The sequence below is a fragment of the Cupressus sempervirens genome, chromosome 3 (assembly GCF_028749045.1).
Source record: "Cupressus sempervirens isolate cs-2001-9-10 chromosome 3, ASM2874904v1, whole genome shotgun sequence".
In the NCBI taxonomy this organism is placed as follows: Eukaryota; Viridiplantae; Streptophyta; class Pinopsida; order Cupressales; family Cupressaceae; genus Cupressus; species Cupressus sempervirens.
Genome location: NC_143120.1, coordinates 69855310 through 69873966, shown reverse-complemented (window position 1 = coordinate 69873966; position 18657 = coordinate 69855310).

Here is an 18657-nt window from a genome sequence, read left to right as displayed (position 1 = left end):
TTCTCTACATGATCAATCTACATAGGTTGGCATGATTGTGGATCCTTATGAACAACAATTAGTGGATGTCTCTTTGTCAGTAGAGGTGATAGATGGTTCAGTGGAACAGGTTCAACAGACATCCTTGCCAGATCTATATTCATTCTTTTTAGAATAGTTGGAAGGGGTGAACTTTAGCATCAGCACAGGGATACTTGAGCAGGTTTCAGGGCCACCATACATCTTCAGGACTATACCTTTGGTATTGTTTCTTCCTAAGGGGAGGAACACCATTCTACATTCTTGGACCTGCTTCTTCCTCAAAGGAGCTTTCACTTGTTGGCATTCTTCTTTTTGGGGGGGAGCCTATTCTATCTCTCTTCCTTCTCTCTTTCTCTTATGTATATATTGGATGTATTTTGTAATGGGGGGTTCCTGATTACTCTATCCATCGATGAATCCTTACTTATCTCTCTTTTTGGGGGAGGGTTTTTCCCATGAGGTTTTCCCTCTTTCCCCACTTTATGGGAGATTGCATTTCATTATATACATGGGTACCTAATATGGCCTAGTAGCGGGGACCCATTCTGCATCTTCATCCTAGTTCGTAAGATTAAGGGAATTCCCCTAAGTTGCACTTAAGGGGGGGTGTTGGTGTAAATATGTACTTTACTATTTACACTTACTTAAGTTTACTTAGGTTAATGTATTATTTAATTATATTGCATTATTTAATTATTTTTATTTATGAGACACTTAGGAGTTTGTGCAACCTTGTGAGTTGTCATGTTGACAACATAGGAGTACGCACCTTTATTTGAGCACATGGTGTCTACAACACTGATTTTCATGTCCCACCCTTCTAGTCTTATCCTCTCATCACTGCACTTACTTCCGTGCTTAATGGAGGATAATCCATATCTGGTGGACATGTGCTTAGTTGTGTGACACTTCATGGTGCTAACTTCTATGCATTCTAGAAGCTCTCATGTAGCCTTTATAATTAGGCACTCCTAGTGTACTCTCACGCATCAAGTATTGAATACATTGTTATTTTGATCATACTCTTTCTTTGGTCTACAGTTGTGCTTGTGTCTGAGTTCTTAGTTTTTGGGTGAATTTTTCCCTTAGGCAAATTCTTACAGGTATGTTTCTTGGTTATTCATTAAGAAGCAAAACTTATAGATGTTATAATCTAAGAACTAAGACTATTGTTGAGAGTGCAAATCTAAGAGTTGATTAATGATTTTGATGATAAGAATATTGTTAATAAACCAAGGAATGATGGAGTATTCTTTGAGACTAACAATGATTTGCAAAATATAGGAGAGAAAATGAATGAAAAAAGCTCAGAACCATCAATAAATCTAAGAGTTTTGATAACAACTCCTGCATCTAGAAAGAATATGACAGAGAATCATCCACCCAAGTAGATCAATGGAAGTAGAGATAAAGGTGTGATGACAAGAAGTAGAATCAATGAAGAAATTTGTTTGATATCTCAAGTTGAAGAAAGAATGTAGATGAAACATGTAAAGATGACTATTAGAAGAAAACTATGGATGAAGAATTGAATAGGATAGTGAAGAATGAGACATGGGAATTGGTCCCTAGATCAATAGACAAGAATGTGATAGGAACAAAATGGGTATTCATGAAGAAGATGAATGAAAAAGGTGAAGTTGTAAGGAACAAAGAAAGATTTATATGTAAAGATTACTCGCAACAAGAAGGAATAGACTATGATGAAACCTATGCTCTTGTGGCAAGAATAGAAGTAGTAAGATTTTTCCTAGCCTACGCAACACATAAAAAATTCAAAGTGTATCAAATGGATGTCAAGTTAGCATTTCTAAATGGAGAACTTGAAGAAGAGGTATAGATAGAATAGCTTGAAGGTTTTCATTTAACATATGACAAGGACATAGTATGAAAATTAAAGAAAGCATTGTATGGCTTGAAGAAAGCACCCAAAACTTTGTATGCAAGGTTGGACAAGCATTTGAAAAATCTTGGATTTAGGAAAGGTATGGTAGATAGTAATCTATATGTTAGTGTAGTTTTTTAATTTCCTAGTGAGTTATTTATTTTTTCCCTATATTACTTTGTTTTCCTTACACTTTTATTAGTCTCACTTAGGTTAATAAAGCATGTCTTATTAGGTGAATGGTTGTGAGGTGTCACCTTCCTACATGTTAGCATCCATTAACTATCTTGGAAAGATGCTTTGTTATCTTTAGTCTGATAGATGGTTGCTCCACATTGGTCAGTGTTGCCACCTCCTCCCTCTTCCTAGCCTATATAAGCATGCTACCTGGCTTGTATTTGTATCAATTTCTTTTGCATCCTCTTAATGCTATTTTTCTTCTAGAATTTGCATTACTCTCTTGGAGGTTAACTCTATGTTGCTATTTTGATTTTGTATCATTTGCATTCATAGTTTAGATATCTATTCTTTGCACTAGTTTTTTGAGTTATTAATCTTTTTAGATTCTAACATGGTATTAGAGCTTTTCTATGTGCAAGAGTAGATTTTAGTTTCCTTATTTTGAGAGATTCAGGGAGGGGCTAATAAATCTTATTGTAGGTTTTTGAAAAACCCAATATGTTCTTCTCTTGCATCTTTGGATGATCTTGAGAATTAGAAAAGGTTGACGAAAAAATGTTTTTAATCTCTAGGGTTTCAATCTCAAACCTAACAACCAACTTGCATATTTGGTGTTTTCAATCAGTATTGCAGGTTTCAACATACCATTGATTGACTTAGGTAGCTAATTCAACCTTTTCATGTCATCTTTTGGTTGCTTGGGAAATTTCTTAGTTGTTGGAGCCATTTTTTGTTTGTTAAAGGTGTCCAATTTACACTACAACTACATATTTTGTACATTAGTAAGAAAAACACTTTCTATGTTTTGTTTGTAGCACCAAAAAAGCATCTAGGTATCTTTTAGTTTTTGCATGCAATCTGTATATTTTGTATAATCAAGCATGGAAAGCTATAGTTGTACCCCTCTCTATTGGCAATCATAGATTTGAATGCAATTTTCAAATGCCTCGTTCTTGCTCATACAGACTCCAATTTCGATGATTCTTATTATGATCTTGGCTATTTTTTTGTGCTCTATCCACTAGTGCAATCATTTTTTGATTATTCAAGCATAATTTTTTTAGAAAATGTAGATTCTTGGCTATGACTTTGTATAGCTCTCATTTTGGAAACTTTGGAGGATCATAACTTTCTCATACGACCTTATATCAAGGAAATTCTTTTTTTGAAAGTGCATGATTTTTTGAGTAGACCACAATGGTGCTATTTTTTTCCTTGAGTATTGTGTCCAAGTTTTTCTTTTAGCATATGCTCTTTGTGAGGGTTTTGTAATGCATTAAAATTAAGACCACTTAGTATTTCTTGCTAGTGCTAGTTGTAAATGCAATGAAATAAAGTGCCAAATTATATTTCTTTAGGGGGGTTCTTTGATTGAGTAAAAGGGGGTTCATCTTTGTGGTTGGGTGTTCTTCCTTTTAGCATTTTTTCTCTGTATTTCTTCATCATGGATCAAACAAATATGCCCATCCTAACTCTACACAATTACTTTGAGTGAAAATCATGCATGACAATTAACTTAAGAAAAGTTGGATTATATAGGATTACTATAAGATTTGAAATTGAACTTGATAAAGATGAAGATAAGCCTTAGTGGTTTAACAGATGTGATGAGGCATATGGAACATTATGTTTGTCTATTTCTCCTAACTTTCTATTTCACATTGAGTCTTTGGATATACCAAATGAAATATGGACAGAGGTAGAAACACTATTTGGCACACAAGATTCAATGAGGGTTCATATGTTTGAAAATAAACTAATTAGTTTAAGTCCAAGAAATTTCAACACAATCCAAGATTTATTCACTAAAGTTAAATCACTAAGGCTACAATTAAAAAAATGTGGAATTGCAAAGAAAGATGAACAATTGATTCTTAGTATTCTCTCTAATCTAAGTTTAGAATATTCTATGTCTGTCTCTACCTTCTGTGCTATTAAGGGTGCACTTGGTACTTAATTCACCATGTCATCTTTAGATGATTTTGTTGTCAATCTCACTCAAGAATAGGACAAGTTAATCTAGATGGGCACTTTTAAGTCCTCAAATCACATGCATTGGCTGCCAATCAAAACACAAAAAAACAAAAAGGAAAAATTAGTAACAACAATAGTAAGGATAAGAAACAAAAGAATAGCAAGGAGAAGAAGGATCAGATACTAGTTGCTTCAAAAGAAACTATTGATACCCCATCTTTTAAGGGTGACAAGCCTAAGAAAGAAAGGGTCCAATGTGCCTATTTTAAAAGACCTAGTCATGATGAACATAAATGTTTGAAGAAAAAAATTGATCACTTGACACACATTCTTGAGAAGAATAACATCAGTGTTCCTGAGTCTTTCAAACAAAGTTCTAATGAATGGTCTAACAAGGAAAAAGAAAATAACAAGGGGAAAGGAAAGGACAAGGCCCTTGTTGTTATTGCTTCCTCACCATCCACTTGGGTTCTTGATTTGGGTGCTTTGCACCACCTGCCTTCATCTAAGGAAGGACTTACATCCTTGGAGCTATGTACTATGCCTTCTATTTTGATGGGTGATGACACTCCTATTGAAGTGTGTGGGAGAGGGTCTATTTATGTGTGGGATGGAACATTCCATGATGCTCTTTGTGTGCCCTCATTATCAACTAATCTCCTATAGGTATACCAGATCACTCACATAGGTTCAAGCAAGTAGGTTGAGCTCACTCCTAATTCAGTGGAGATACATGAGTTGAACAATGATTCTATAGTTGCAATTGGGAGAGTAGATCATTATTCATGACTCTATTTATTTTCTAACTTTTTTTTTATCCTCCTTTGACTATTTTTCTCACTCACTCTAATAATGTAAGTAAATTATGGCATGAGCAGTTTGGCCATCTTAACTTCTACTACTTGCATTAGCTCAACCAATAGAGTATGCTCACAGGGTTGCCTTTGGTTTAGTTCTCAGATAGTGTTTACCAAGGTTGCATTCTTGGTAAGCATCCTAAGGAAAAGTTTGACAAAAGTAAGGCATGGAGAGCTTCACAAATACTAGACTTAGTTCACAATGATTTGGCTAGTCCATTTTAGCATCCTTCTTTTAGCATGTCCTGATATGTGCTCACATTCATTGATGACTTTTCTTGATATACTTGGTTGTACTTTCTCAAATAGAAATCAAAGGTATTTGATCATTTTTAGGACTTCAAATTTTTTTTAGAGAAGCAATCTGGGAAAGCCATCAAAGTTTTGTGCATAGACAATGGTGGTGAGTATGTCAACCATCGATTTGAAAGATTTTGTAGTTCAAATGGGATTGATTTACATCATTTAGTTCCATACAATCCTTAATAGAATAGTGTTATAGAATGAAAGAATAGATCCTTGAAGGAAATGGAAAACTGTATGATTCACTCGAGATCTCTTGCACCACAGTATTGGGAAGAGGCCATTAACTATGCTTATTATATCCAAAATCATGCTCCTCACTGATCCCTCAACGGAGTTACTCCTTTTGAATCTTGGAGCAATCAGAAACTATTAGTTAAGCACTTTTGAGTTTTTGGCTCTCCTACATGGGCCCAAATTCCTATAGAGAAATGCAAGGCCTTGGATCCATAGAGTAGATCTTGCAAATTTATAGGTTATCCTAATGGTGTGAAGGGTTTTTGGTTGCTCCACCCTACTACACATGAGTTGTCCATTAAGAGGAATTTTTAGTTTGAGGAGGGATCTTCAAGCTCACTTTATAGAATTTCTCCAACTCCTACTTTGACATTGGAGTCACTTGGAATACATGATAGATCTTTTGATGAGTCAGATTCACCTAAGCAGTCTTCTATCTCCACTTTCAATGCAGAGAGTGATTCAAATAACTTACCTCCTTAATCTCCTAGTCATCATTCATAGGTTAATGATTCCCCTCCAAATTCTCCATCTTTTGGTCCACTTTGGGCTAGATAGGCCTTACAGTCTGCTGGTGATTGGTTTGGGGATCCATTAGACACCAGGGAGCCTCATTCACAATTCTAGGATGCTCCACATGTCTTCATTGATACTACATTAGATCAGCACTCCTTTCATGAAGCTTCTAGTATTCCTAAGTGGGATACAACTATGCAAGAAGAGTATAGTTTCCTGATGAGGAACCACACTTAGGATCTTATCCCTCTTCCTAAGTGAAGAAAACTTTTTCCATGTAAGTGGATCTATCAGACAAAATTTACAGTGATGGGTTAGTTGACAAGCACAAGGCTTTCTTGGTTGCCAAAGGATTCTCCCAGGTTTCTAGGATTGACTACTCTAAGACTTTTGTAGTAGTTGCCTAAATGAATTCCATTTGACTTGTTCTTGCGATTGCTACAACTAATCATTGGGAAGTACATTAGATGGATGTGAAGAGTTCTTTTCTTATGGTGACCCTCATGAGGAGATCTACATGGAGCAACATAGGGTTTCCTTTAGGATTCTTCACTTTTGTACCATCTCCAAAATTCTCTCTGTGGCTTCAAATAGGGTCCTCGGGCTTGGTATGCCAAGATGGACTCCTTCCTTCTATCAGTTGGGTTCACTCAGTGCCATTCTAATTCTAATGTCTACATTCTCCAATAGGGCGATTCATTCCTATTTTTGGTTTTTTATGTTGATGACTTATTGATCATAGAAAGTTTTTCACTCACCCTTAAGGCTATCAAAATTGCCCTTCAAGATGGTTTTTTGATGATTGACTTGGGCTTGTTTCTATGATGTCCCCATTTTGGCAAGTAATTTAAATAATAATAATAAATATTTTATATAAAGTAATATTAATAAATAATATTAAAATAATAATATTATGGTATAAGTAATATTATAATAATTATATTATATCGTATTATAATAGTAATATGAATGAAATAATAAATAATGATAAAGACACACTTTAATATAGCAATACTATATTAGTAAAAGTATTATAATAATATTATAAGTAATACTATTATAATCATATAATAATGTCATATTATGTATAACATATTATAATATAATCAATGAAATAATAATAATATAATATAATGATATTATTATTACTAAGATATATTTCAATGTAACAATACTATATTAATAATGAATTATAATAATGTATAATTGATATATTATTAAATTAATATATATTACAATATAATTATTAATATAATATATTAACTAAAGCTTATTAATATAAATATATTATTAATATAATATAATTATTATTATGAAAAGATGTGTCTTTTACTATTAAAATGTATATATGTGGAATAGCAACTTTGAAAGGGTATCATATGGAATCAGATAGAAATTATCCAAACCATCTGGAAAAAAATAGGGCAAAAGAATTTATATAAAAGGGAAGTCATAGATAAATAATGGACCCCCAATTTGGGTTCATTACAAATGGTATCAGATCATGATCTTGTCATCCTGTTGGTAAAATTTTCACTAACAATCAACCATTAAATAAAAACAATTTGTATACATTTGCATTCTACTGTGTGATATTTGGAGCCATCAGAAAAGCAAAAATCTACAACATTGGCATGCATGATTGGTAATAACTTGTGCTTTAAGCATTTCCACCTACAATATGGGGTGTAGCTTATAGTGAATGTTGTTTGCTCAAAATAAAGTTGTTTAGCAAGAACAAAATTTCAATCATATGGAGCTCATTTATATAACTTATCATTTATAGCATCTGTACTAATAATTTGTGCAAGTCTAGTGCCAGTTGGTCATCTACATTTTACAATCCTATTTATGTATACAATTTAATAGCTTTCAGCAGTCAAATATGTATTACTAAATTAAAAAAAGAGGAAAATTTTCAAGAGTTAACCACATCCAGTGGATAAATATGTATTACTGTTCCGTAATCAGAAACCATGGGAATGCAATTGGCAATTGTACAGTTGAAGAGCAAAATGTTCCTAATATCTGGAGTTTAATTGCCTATTTTCTCATAGGGAAATCCATCATTGATAAGTACAAATGAAAAATCTGGCAATTGATAGAGAAAAACCATTACACAGCTCAAATTAAAGCCATCCTCAGCAAATGTTAAATAAACTAACAAGTAATTAATATTAAATCTCAAACATCCAGCCATATAGATAATAAAGACTCCTATGCAAATGTCCAGCTGTATTAAATCTCAAACATCCATCCTATGCAAACATGATCAGAATTGCAGTTCACAACTAGTTATACCTGCAAGTACTTAAGTATCTCCCTTGAGAATGGAAAAATGGGAATGGAAAGTTGAAATGAATGCATTTTAGCAACAAGGTTGCCCCTAAAAAACACTGACAAGGACGGAGGTAATATGGCATTACGTAATGCCAACTTAGCCAAGTAAGAGGAATAATATGAGACATTAGAGGATATTCATATTAATTGGGCATCATGAGAATGGCATGGACAATTGGAGCTTATAAGCTTTCAAAAGAAAGCCCATAAAATAGCCTCAAAAAAGATCGAAAAATATTCATCTTCAAAAGGGTTAAATTGAAAAGACAAAAATGTCCATCCACTATTTGTTGTAAAAAGCCAATCTGAGAAGAGGAAGACTCTCATGAACAATGGAGATAGAAATATTAAGTCATTTAACCTCAAAGCTTGCTAAAGGTTTCAGCGCAGCTTTATCCAAAAACTTTGGATAGTAGTATAATGGTTCATTACAAAAACTGGAGCCGTTGAGACAAACATTGAAGGTGGGGCTGAATCCCAAATAAGGTAAGAATATGGTATGGTTACATTTTTAAATTTCTATACATTATCAAATTTTATTTCTATTATTAAATAGATAAAGTGCAGCAATATATATGAGCTTGAGTGCAAAACCGACCCATTAATATATGAGAACCATCCAATGTAAGGTAAGGAAATGTAAAAAATAAACATTTAATTTCTTTCACTATATTATTATGATAATGAACATAATATTTATACACTTTAATCATTTATTATATGCAAGGTAATATATAATTGACTATTCAAGGGCTATATAAATGTAAATAGTATATAATAGAATCAACAATTGATGTCACTACTTTTGGATTGAATGATTGAATGAATACTATATCATGATCCATCTATAACTTGGTTGAGAATGCAATTTTAGCAATACTCATGTTCATCCATTATATCATAAAAACTACATGGGAAGCACCCATGTTCCTATGAAACCATATACAAGTGGGATAGGTAAGTGAAAGTACATGAGGTATATATATTTTGATAATGGTTATTTAAATTTATCATTACTATTACTTCTAACATTATATGAACTTGAAATAGAGTTAATGATAAATAAGAAAGTCATGTTTAATATTACTGATAGAACTATTATATTATCATTAAATGATGAATAATAAAGTATTCAATTATGTAGATAACTAACTATGTGTGTAATGTTTCCTTATTGATTTTTAAATCAAAATTTCATAATCGTAGTTATTTGATAAGAAAATAAAATGTGGAAAGATATGTATTAAAGTATATATTTCAATTAGATTATTATATATATTGGAATTATTTATTGTGCAAAATTATTTATTCTTGAGTATGATATAAATCTTCCTCTTATTTCTTGTTTTTCTCTACGAGCACTTGCTTTGGTATTTTCTTTCAAGTATGTCTTGTAGAAAAAGGGGATATTGATATCAAATTCAAAGGGAGTTTGACACTTCCAAGGTAAAGGAGCCTAAAATTTCATTGGAGACAAGCTCGTAAAGAAAGGGAAATACACAAAGGAAAATCATTAGTGCAAAAGTATTTCGGTACATCTCCATGATTGACCTTTTCTCCCAAAGTGCTTAACTCACATAGAAGTGGGGAACTATTCAACAAAGGTGCTTAAATCTATCAGGATCCTTAAGGTAGTTAAGAGTAAATAATGGATAAATATCCTATAATCACCACTTCAACACATAAGGGTAATGAGGTAAGATTTTTATTTTTTGTGTGCATATATTGCTATGAAATAATTGGTAGTGTCTTTCTTATTACTGACACATTTGTTATTGTAAAGAATATTGAATAATCTATCAATGATTCTAGTTACAAAGAAATGAAATCATAATATATGAAAAATGAAATATAAATTGAAAATGTATATATATGAAAAATGAAAAAAATAAAATCAAATATAAATATGTTGATTTAAGGAAAACATAGTAATTAGAATGCATTTCAATTATAGTACAGAGAGTCTATCTCTCGTCCAAATTACATAATCTTAGATAGAGAGTTGGTGGAGGGAAAGGTAGAGTAATTTTGAGCACTTGTCGAATACGCTTGGAGCTTGTTTCACATGCCCTCTGCACTGTCATTCTACCATCAAGATGATCGTAACAAGGAGAGAGAAATTTGTTTGTGTACTATAAGAAGAAATCTTTCAAATGAACTAAGCAAATTAAATTTAATACTCATCTTCTCATCCACATTATGATATCTTAAGATAGGGAGTTGGTGGAGGGAGAGGCAGAGTAATTTTGAGCACTTGTCGAATATGCTTGGAGCTTATTTCACTCACCCTCTACATCGTAAATCTACCATCTTATGATGATCATAATAAGGAGAGAGAGAAAGATTCCTTCCAAAAGATTATGTAAATAAGAAGGGGGAACCCTACCACTTTCCTATGGAGTCTACAATCTAGAGAAAACACCCTATTGTAGTGCTAGTTAAAGGAAAGATAGTAATGGTTCTTTTTCACAAGAATCTTTCTAGCCAAACAAGCAATCCACTAAGTAGACCACCTCGTGTGGATGCCTAACACCCACCACCGGGGCAAAGGGGGCCAAAGTTTTGCTCTTGGGCTTAGTATGGAACTGGCTTGGATTAACTAATTATTATTCAAATTTCTTTGAAGTTTATATATATTTATATGCATGTACTGATGCTTATTTTCTAGTTGCAAGGTTCATAAGCCTAATGAAGAAGTATAGTCATTGTGCATTGTTAATTTTAGGATCTAATCAAGGGTATGTATGATGTGTCTACATCGTGTATGCTTCGTGTCTTCATCTATCTATACCATTTTTTCATTTATTAAAATCTATATTTTAAATCTTTTAGGCTTTATATTCAAATATGTTTTTATCTATGATTGATTTTTCTTGAGGACAAGCAAATTTGAGAGGGGAGGACTATGATGTCCCCATTTTGGTAAGTAATTTAAATAATAATAATAAATATTTTATATAAAGTAATATTAATAAATAATATTAAAATAATAATATTATGCTATAAGTAATATTATAATAATTATATTATATCATATTATAATAGTAATATGAATTAAATAATAAATAATGATAAAGACACACTTTAATATAGCAATACTATATTAGTAAAAGTACTATAATAATATTATAAGTAATGCTATTATAATCCTATAATACTTTATAATCATATTAGACTTATAAATTCAATTTTATATTATAATCATATAATAATGTCATTTTATGTATAACGTATTATAATATAATCAATGAAATAATAATAATATAATATAATGATATTATGATTACTAAGATATATTTCAATGTAACAGTACTATATTAATAATGAATTATAATAATGTATAATTGATATATTATTAAATTAATATATATTACAATATAATTATTAATATAATATATTAACTAAAGCTTATTAATATAAATATATTATTAATATAATATAATTATTATTATGAAAAGATGTGTCTTTTACTATTAAAATGTATATATGTGGAATAGTAACTTTGAAAGGGTATCATATGGAATCGGATAGAAATTATCCAAACCATCTAGAGAAAAATAGGGCAAAAGAATTTATATAAAAGGGAAGTCGTAGATAAATAATGGACCCCCAGTTTGGGTTCATTACAGTTGCATTACTTTCTCGGGATTGAAATCTTTCAATCTCCTTTTGAGATCACCATCACACAGTCCAAGTATGCTCTAAATTTATTCTTGAGATTTCATATGGCTGACTATAAGCTTGCTCTGACTCCCTTCCTTTTTGGACTCAAACTTGAGGCTCAATGCTCTTCTCAACTTGTTGATGGCACCTTTTAACACCAACTTGTTGGGAGTCTCATTTATCTAACTCATACAATACCTAACATCTCATATATTGTAGGAATGGTCTCTTGATTCATGCAGGAACCTCATGAGCTACATTGGAAAGTAGCCAAGTAGATCCTTCACTACATTCATAATTCTCATAGCTATGGGATTCACTATGTAGAAGGTATTGAGCTTGATTTGGTGGGATACACAGATTTAGATTGGGTGAGTGATTCTCAGGATCACAAGTCTACTTCAAGTTACAACTTCTCCATTGGTTTAGGTCCTATTTGTTGGTCAAGAAAAAAGTAGTCTACTATTGCTTTATCTTCTACTGAGGCTGAGTATTGGGAGGCTATGAATCCCACCACTAAGGCCATTTGGCTTCAACATCTTCTCACTAAGTTTGGAATCTAGATCAGATGGCCATTAGTCATATTTTGTTACAACCAAAGTGCCATTTAGATCTCACGAATTTAGTCCATCATCAATGAACCAAAAACATAGAGATCCACATGTACTACATTTGGGAGCTCATCCATGGTCATGTCATTGACCTTTGCTATTATTCAAATTCTGAGTAGGTTGCTGATATCTTCACCAAACCCTTTACTAAAAGAAAGTTCTTTCATTTGTGAGCTTTGTTGGGGGTGCAGGATGCTTCATCTTTTGGGGGGCCTCTTCCTCTCACTCAAGTCCTGACACTTTTTGGAGGTCTCTTTTCTCTCTCTTTTAGGTCAATTTATGTACATGGGTAACTCATCAGGCTTGACTTGTCAGGACCCATTTCTACATCCACCTAAGCTTTGCTTATGGGGGATTGTTAGTGTAGTTTTTAAATTTCCTAGTGGGTTATTTATTTTTTCCTATATTACTAGATTTTTCCTACACATTTATTAATCTCACTTAGGTTAATAAAGCATGTCTTATTAGGTGAATGGTTGTGAGGTGTCACCTTCCTACATGTGAGCATCCATTAGCTATCTTAGGAAGATACTTTCCTATCTTTAGTCTGATAAATGGCTGCTCCTCATTGGCCATTGTTGCCACCTCCTCCCTCTTCCTAGCCTATATAAGTATGCTACCTAGCTTGTATTTCTATCAATTTATTTTCCATCCTCTTAGTGTTATTTTTCTTCTAGAATTTGCATTAATCTCTTGGAGATTAACTCTATGTTGCTATTTTGATTTTTTTATCATTTGCATTCATAGTTTAGATATCTATTCTTTGCTCTAGTTTTCTAGGTCATTAATATTTTTAGATTCTAACACTATACTAGAAAGAAATAGATGATGGATTGATGATTTTGGTAATACTTGTTGATGATATCATCTTTAGAGGAGATGATGGTAAAAATAACAATTTTTTAGAAGAGATGAAGAAGGAATTTGAAACTATTATGATAGGAGAGATGAAATACTTCCTAGGATTATAGATTAAACATCACAAGGAAGGAATTTTTATTTCTGAAACTAAGTATTTGAGAGATCTACTAAAAAGGTTTGGTTTGCAAACATGTAAACTAATTGGAACACCTATGGTTATTGGACACAAGTTATCTTCAAAGGATGAGACACCTACATTTGAGCAGAAGAAGTACATATCTATGATTGGAGAATTGTAATATCTAACTCACACAAGTCTAGATATAGAAAATGTAGTTGGAATTGTTAGGATATTTCAAGCTGATCCTAGAGAAGCACATTATGTAGTAGTTAAAAGGATATTTAGATATCTAAAGGGAACTCTAGAGTTTGGATTTTTGTATGATAGATCTAATGATTTCACTTTATATTCTTATATTGATGTTTATTGGGTTGGCAATATGGATGATAGATAGAGTACCATTGGTGGAGCCATCTTTCTTGGAAGAAGATTGGTTTCTTAGTTTAGCAAGCGTCAAGATTATATCTCACAAAGTACAAAAAAAGTTGAATATTGTACTAGTATATTTCTGGATTCGATTGTGTTAAGATTTTTACCATCTTAACACAATCATTAGATCTAGTAGATGGTAAAAATCTTAACACAATCGAATCCAGAAACATACTAGTACAATATAATGGATTGTGGAAATTTGTTCTCTTTAAAAGTTGAATATGTTGTAGCAGCAAACAATTGTAATCAAGATGTTTGGATGAAGCAAATGTTTAAGGATATAAGGATAGAATTCACTAAACCTATTGTCATACATTGTGATAATGCAAACATAGTGAATATGTCTAAGAATCTAGTATTGCATTCTAAGACTAAGCACATTTCTATCAAGTATCACATGTTGACAGAGAAAGTTGAAGAAAAGTAAATTTTATTGGAGTATGTAAGAACCAAAGAGAAGATTTTAGATATTCTCACTAAGCCTCTTCCCAAAGAGACTTTTGAGTATTTGCAAGGTATGCTAGGGGTTATGCCCCTTCCTATATTAGAGTAGATGATTCAAGCGTACATCAATCTAATGTAACTGAGCACTATTATTTTTTTAGGTTGAATGCTAATGCTTCCTATATGGGGGAGTATCTATGATGGATAGAATCATCTAGGACTCCTGTTGGATGATGTTTTATAATAGTGTCTTTGGACACTTCAGCAAATCGGAGACAATTATTGCAAAGATTGATGGTTGTTGAAACCTTTGACATTGATGTCAATGGGGGAGAAGTTATAGCATGAAAATTAGTTTGAGCATGGAAAAAAAATTTGATATAGAGAATATTTAGGTATATCAATGGGGGAGAATGATTGATGAAGAGGATTTGAAAAGAAATGTTAACACTCTTTTACAATTGGACTATTTTGACTTAGATATTTTTCATCTATGTTGCCATCAATACCAAAGGGAGAGATTGTTGGAAGCATGAATGTTGATGATAATTATATGGGGGAGTATTGTAGAAACATGATTAAATCATTATCATGATGATATGTCACATTCATGATTGTGTTTTTCATTGATGTCAACATAGTAGTTTTTTGCACGGTATCTGACATAACAACAATGAAAAGATCAAGATGGTATGGATAGATAGTTGAGTACTTTCACTAGCAAGGTTAAAGGGAGATAATACTAAGTGTCTAGTATATTTTGTTAACCTTAGAAGCATAACATATGAAGTCTGAAAGAAGTTATGTAAGTTTTAGTGAAGACTATTTTGAGATAGTGTTTACAGAAGCATGTTATGGTAAACTTGTTACATCTCTTAGTAGATTTGTTATTGTAAGAAGACAAAGTTAAAGATGTAAAGGAGACATTTTGGAGATGATGTAGCTAAGCTTGCTCATAATAATATTACATGTATGGAAATTTATTCAAGTTACAAGGCGAAAGATTAATGTTATCACTAAGTGTAACATGTTCTTAATGAGGTCCTATAATAATTAATTGAGAAGGTGTAACAACTAACTCAGGGAATTTTTTTATGGATTTGGTATAAAGGAAGAAGATTTTCCTTTATCATGAATTTATTTAAGTGAATTATTGTAAGAAGCACAAAAAGAGGAATGCAAAAATAAGCATAGTAGAGTGAAGTTGGTGAAAACTTCATTGCTAAGGCTTTATTGTGAGATCCAAGGTTTGATATTTGAATCTTAGGTTCATGACCTAGTCTACAAGGTTTGATAGTGACTGGTCTAGTTGACAAGACAAAGGAAAGAAGTTAAAGTATAGTATAGACAATTATTCTGCATGGAATAGTTGAGGGATCAGTTGGACAGTGAGTTCAATGTTCTTGCCATAGAAGTTGTTTGGACAATGGCTCCTTCTGTCTTCCACAACTCCTAAGATGATCATAATCTCTTAATAGGGATTCAAAGTCTCCTAATAGGGACTCATATGTACTAAATCTTGTAATAGACTCCTAATAGGGTCCATTACCTAAAAAAAAATATTTATATTAGTACATCATCTTGTGGGCATCATGTTGGATAATGTTGTCCTTGATGTCACACAAATGTCATATCAGTCATTAGTCTCAAATTCACCAAGATCAGATAGTTTGCAATGCAATCTATAGTGTCAACTGGGCTCACTCAGTCATAAAAAGAAATGTGGAAGGTAGTGTCAACCGAGCTCACTCGGTCATCGAAAGAAATGTGGAAGACAGTGTCAACCGAGCTAACTTGATCAAACAAAGGAAAGGTGAAAGATAGTGATCACCGAGCTCACTCGGTCAACAAAGGAAATGAGGAAGTCAGTATTAACCAAGCTTCACTCAGTCTCCAAAGGGAAGTTTCCACCGAGCTCACTCAGTCATCAAAGGAATTATGGAGAAGTCAGTATTAACTGAGCTTTACTCAGTCTCCAAAGGATAGTTTCCACCGAGCTCACTCAGTTATCTTAGGAAACTTAGTACTTACCAAGTTCTCCTAGCGATTGAAGGATTGTCACGAAATTTGCCATATTCACCGAGCTCAGTCAGTCAAAACAGGAATTATTTTCTGACAAAGATTACCATGCAGGGTCAGCCAGTATAGGGATTTGCAAATTAATTACTTCTATTTGACTATTGTAATTGTTTGTTTAGTCAATGATTCAAGCTGACTTAGATAATCTGAAAGGTATATATGGTCATTCCAGTTATGAATTAACTGTGTAAGATTCAAAAAATAGGAAAAAGTTATGAATGCGAATTATAGTATAAAATGATAAGGTGAATGTTGAGCAAAGTCTGATGAAGGATCAGATGTGTTGAAGGAGCTGTAAAGTTGCATTTGATCAATGAGGATCCAGCCAAGCATAACAGAGATCTGTAATCAGCAAAGATAAGTTGTACCTTATGTTAGGTCACTTCATTGTTGCTTTCTAATCACTATAATAGTGAATTCAAAATCTCTTAATAGAGTTGGTTTAACAGCCATTCAATAAATCCTCTAACAAGGTGACAGTTTAGTTGAATTGTTCTAAAGACCTCTAGCAAGGCCACTCCTAACAGGGTGATTAAATCCTTTAACAAGGTCACATCTAACAGTGTGTTTTTGTAACCTTTAACAGGGTTGGCTCCTAATAGGGCTCACTTTAGAAGAGTGAAAAATAGTATCTAGTTACATTGGTGGTTTTTCCCATATTGGGTTTCCACATTAAATCTGGTGTCTCCTGCGTTCTTAATTGCTAAATTTCTTTGTGCATGATAACATATCAGTTCTTAATATTTGTCATTTGCTGCATTATCAAGTTTTAGCACTTCATGTTAATCAGATCAAGGAGATATTCAGACATCTTAGGGACTATGAAAGTTTTTGGAGTAACTGATTCACCCCCTCCCCCTCTCAGTTACTCTATTCTCATTTCCAACAATTGGTATCAGAGCTTTTGGTGCTTGCAAGAAGAGATTTCAAGGATCTAAGCCAAAGATCAAGATGTCTTACAAAAGAGAAATTCCAAAACTCAACAGAGATAACTTCTCCACATGGCAAGGATTGATGAGACTTCATCTAGCTACTTTTGGTGATACTGGACTAAAATACCTTGAAGAAAAATATGAAGAACCTCCTGGCATATTGTCTATCAATGACATTGCTAAAAAGAAGACTCACAACAATATGATGATAGACATAGCATCTACTCTCAGTTATGAAGAATTTGATGACATTAAGGACTACAAAACTACCTTTGAGATGTGGAACAAGCTAAAAGAAATCTATGGAGGAGATGATAATGTGAGAAGAGAAAAAGCAGAAAGTCTAGGAGGACAATTTGATCAAATAAGGATGAGAGAGGATGAAAACACTGCAAAGTATGTTGAAAGAGTTAAAGCATGTGTGAGTGCGATCAGAGCATCTGGAGGTGATATCAAAGGAGAAATAGTTATAAGAAAATTTCTCAGAACCTTGCTTCCTGTTTATGCAATCAGAGTTTTTGTAATTCAGGAAAGAAGGTGTGAAGCAAATCATCAGATAAATCTTGAGGCCATAGTTGGAAGACTAACTGCATTTGAACTAGATAACTTTGACAACTATGTTCCAGCTTCCAAGAACATTCAATTAGCATTTCAAGCCAAGCTCTCACTCAAGGAGAAAAAAAAAAAGGAGAAGGAATCTCAGTCAGAAAGTGAAAATGAATCAAGCCAAAGTTCAGACAGTGACCTCGAAGTAATTGAAGCTCTACTAGCAAAGAAATATTCTAGAGGCAGAGGAAAATACAAAGGTAAAGTTCCCCTAATCTGTCTTTCTTATGAAGAAATTGGTCATATTGTAGCAAGGTGTCCAAAAAAGCAAAACCATGATGAAAAGAAATGGAATGGAAAGAAAGACTTCAAATCATCCAAGAACAAAGGTAAGAAATCATGCTTCATGGCTGAAAATTCTAAAGATTCTGATAATAGTGAGGATGAAATTGTTTATATTGCCATTAAAGATGATTTCGATAGTGATGAGGAAGATAAAATGGCACTTGTTTCTCGTATAAGTAAGAATGATACATGGATTATAGATAGTGGTTGCTCACATCATATGACTGGTGATAAAACTAAGTTTGATCATTTTGAAGACTATGATGGTGGCAGTGTAAGGTTTGGTAATAATGAACCTTGTTTCATAAAA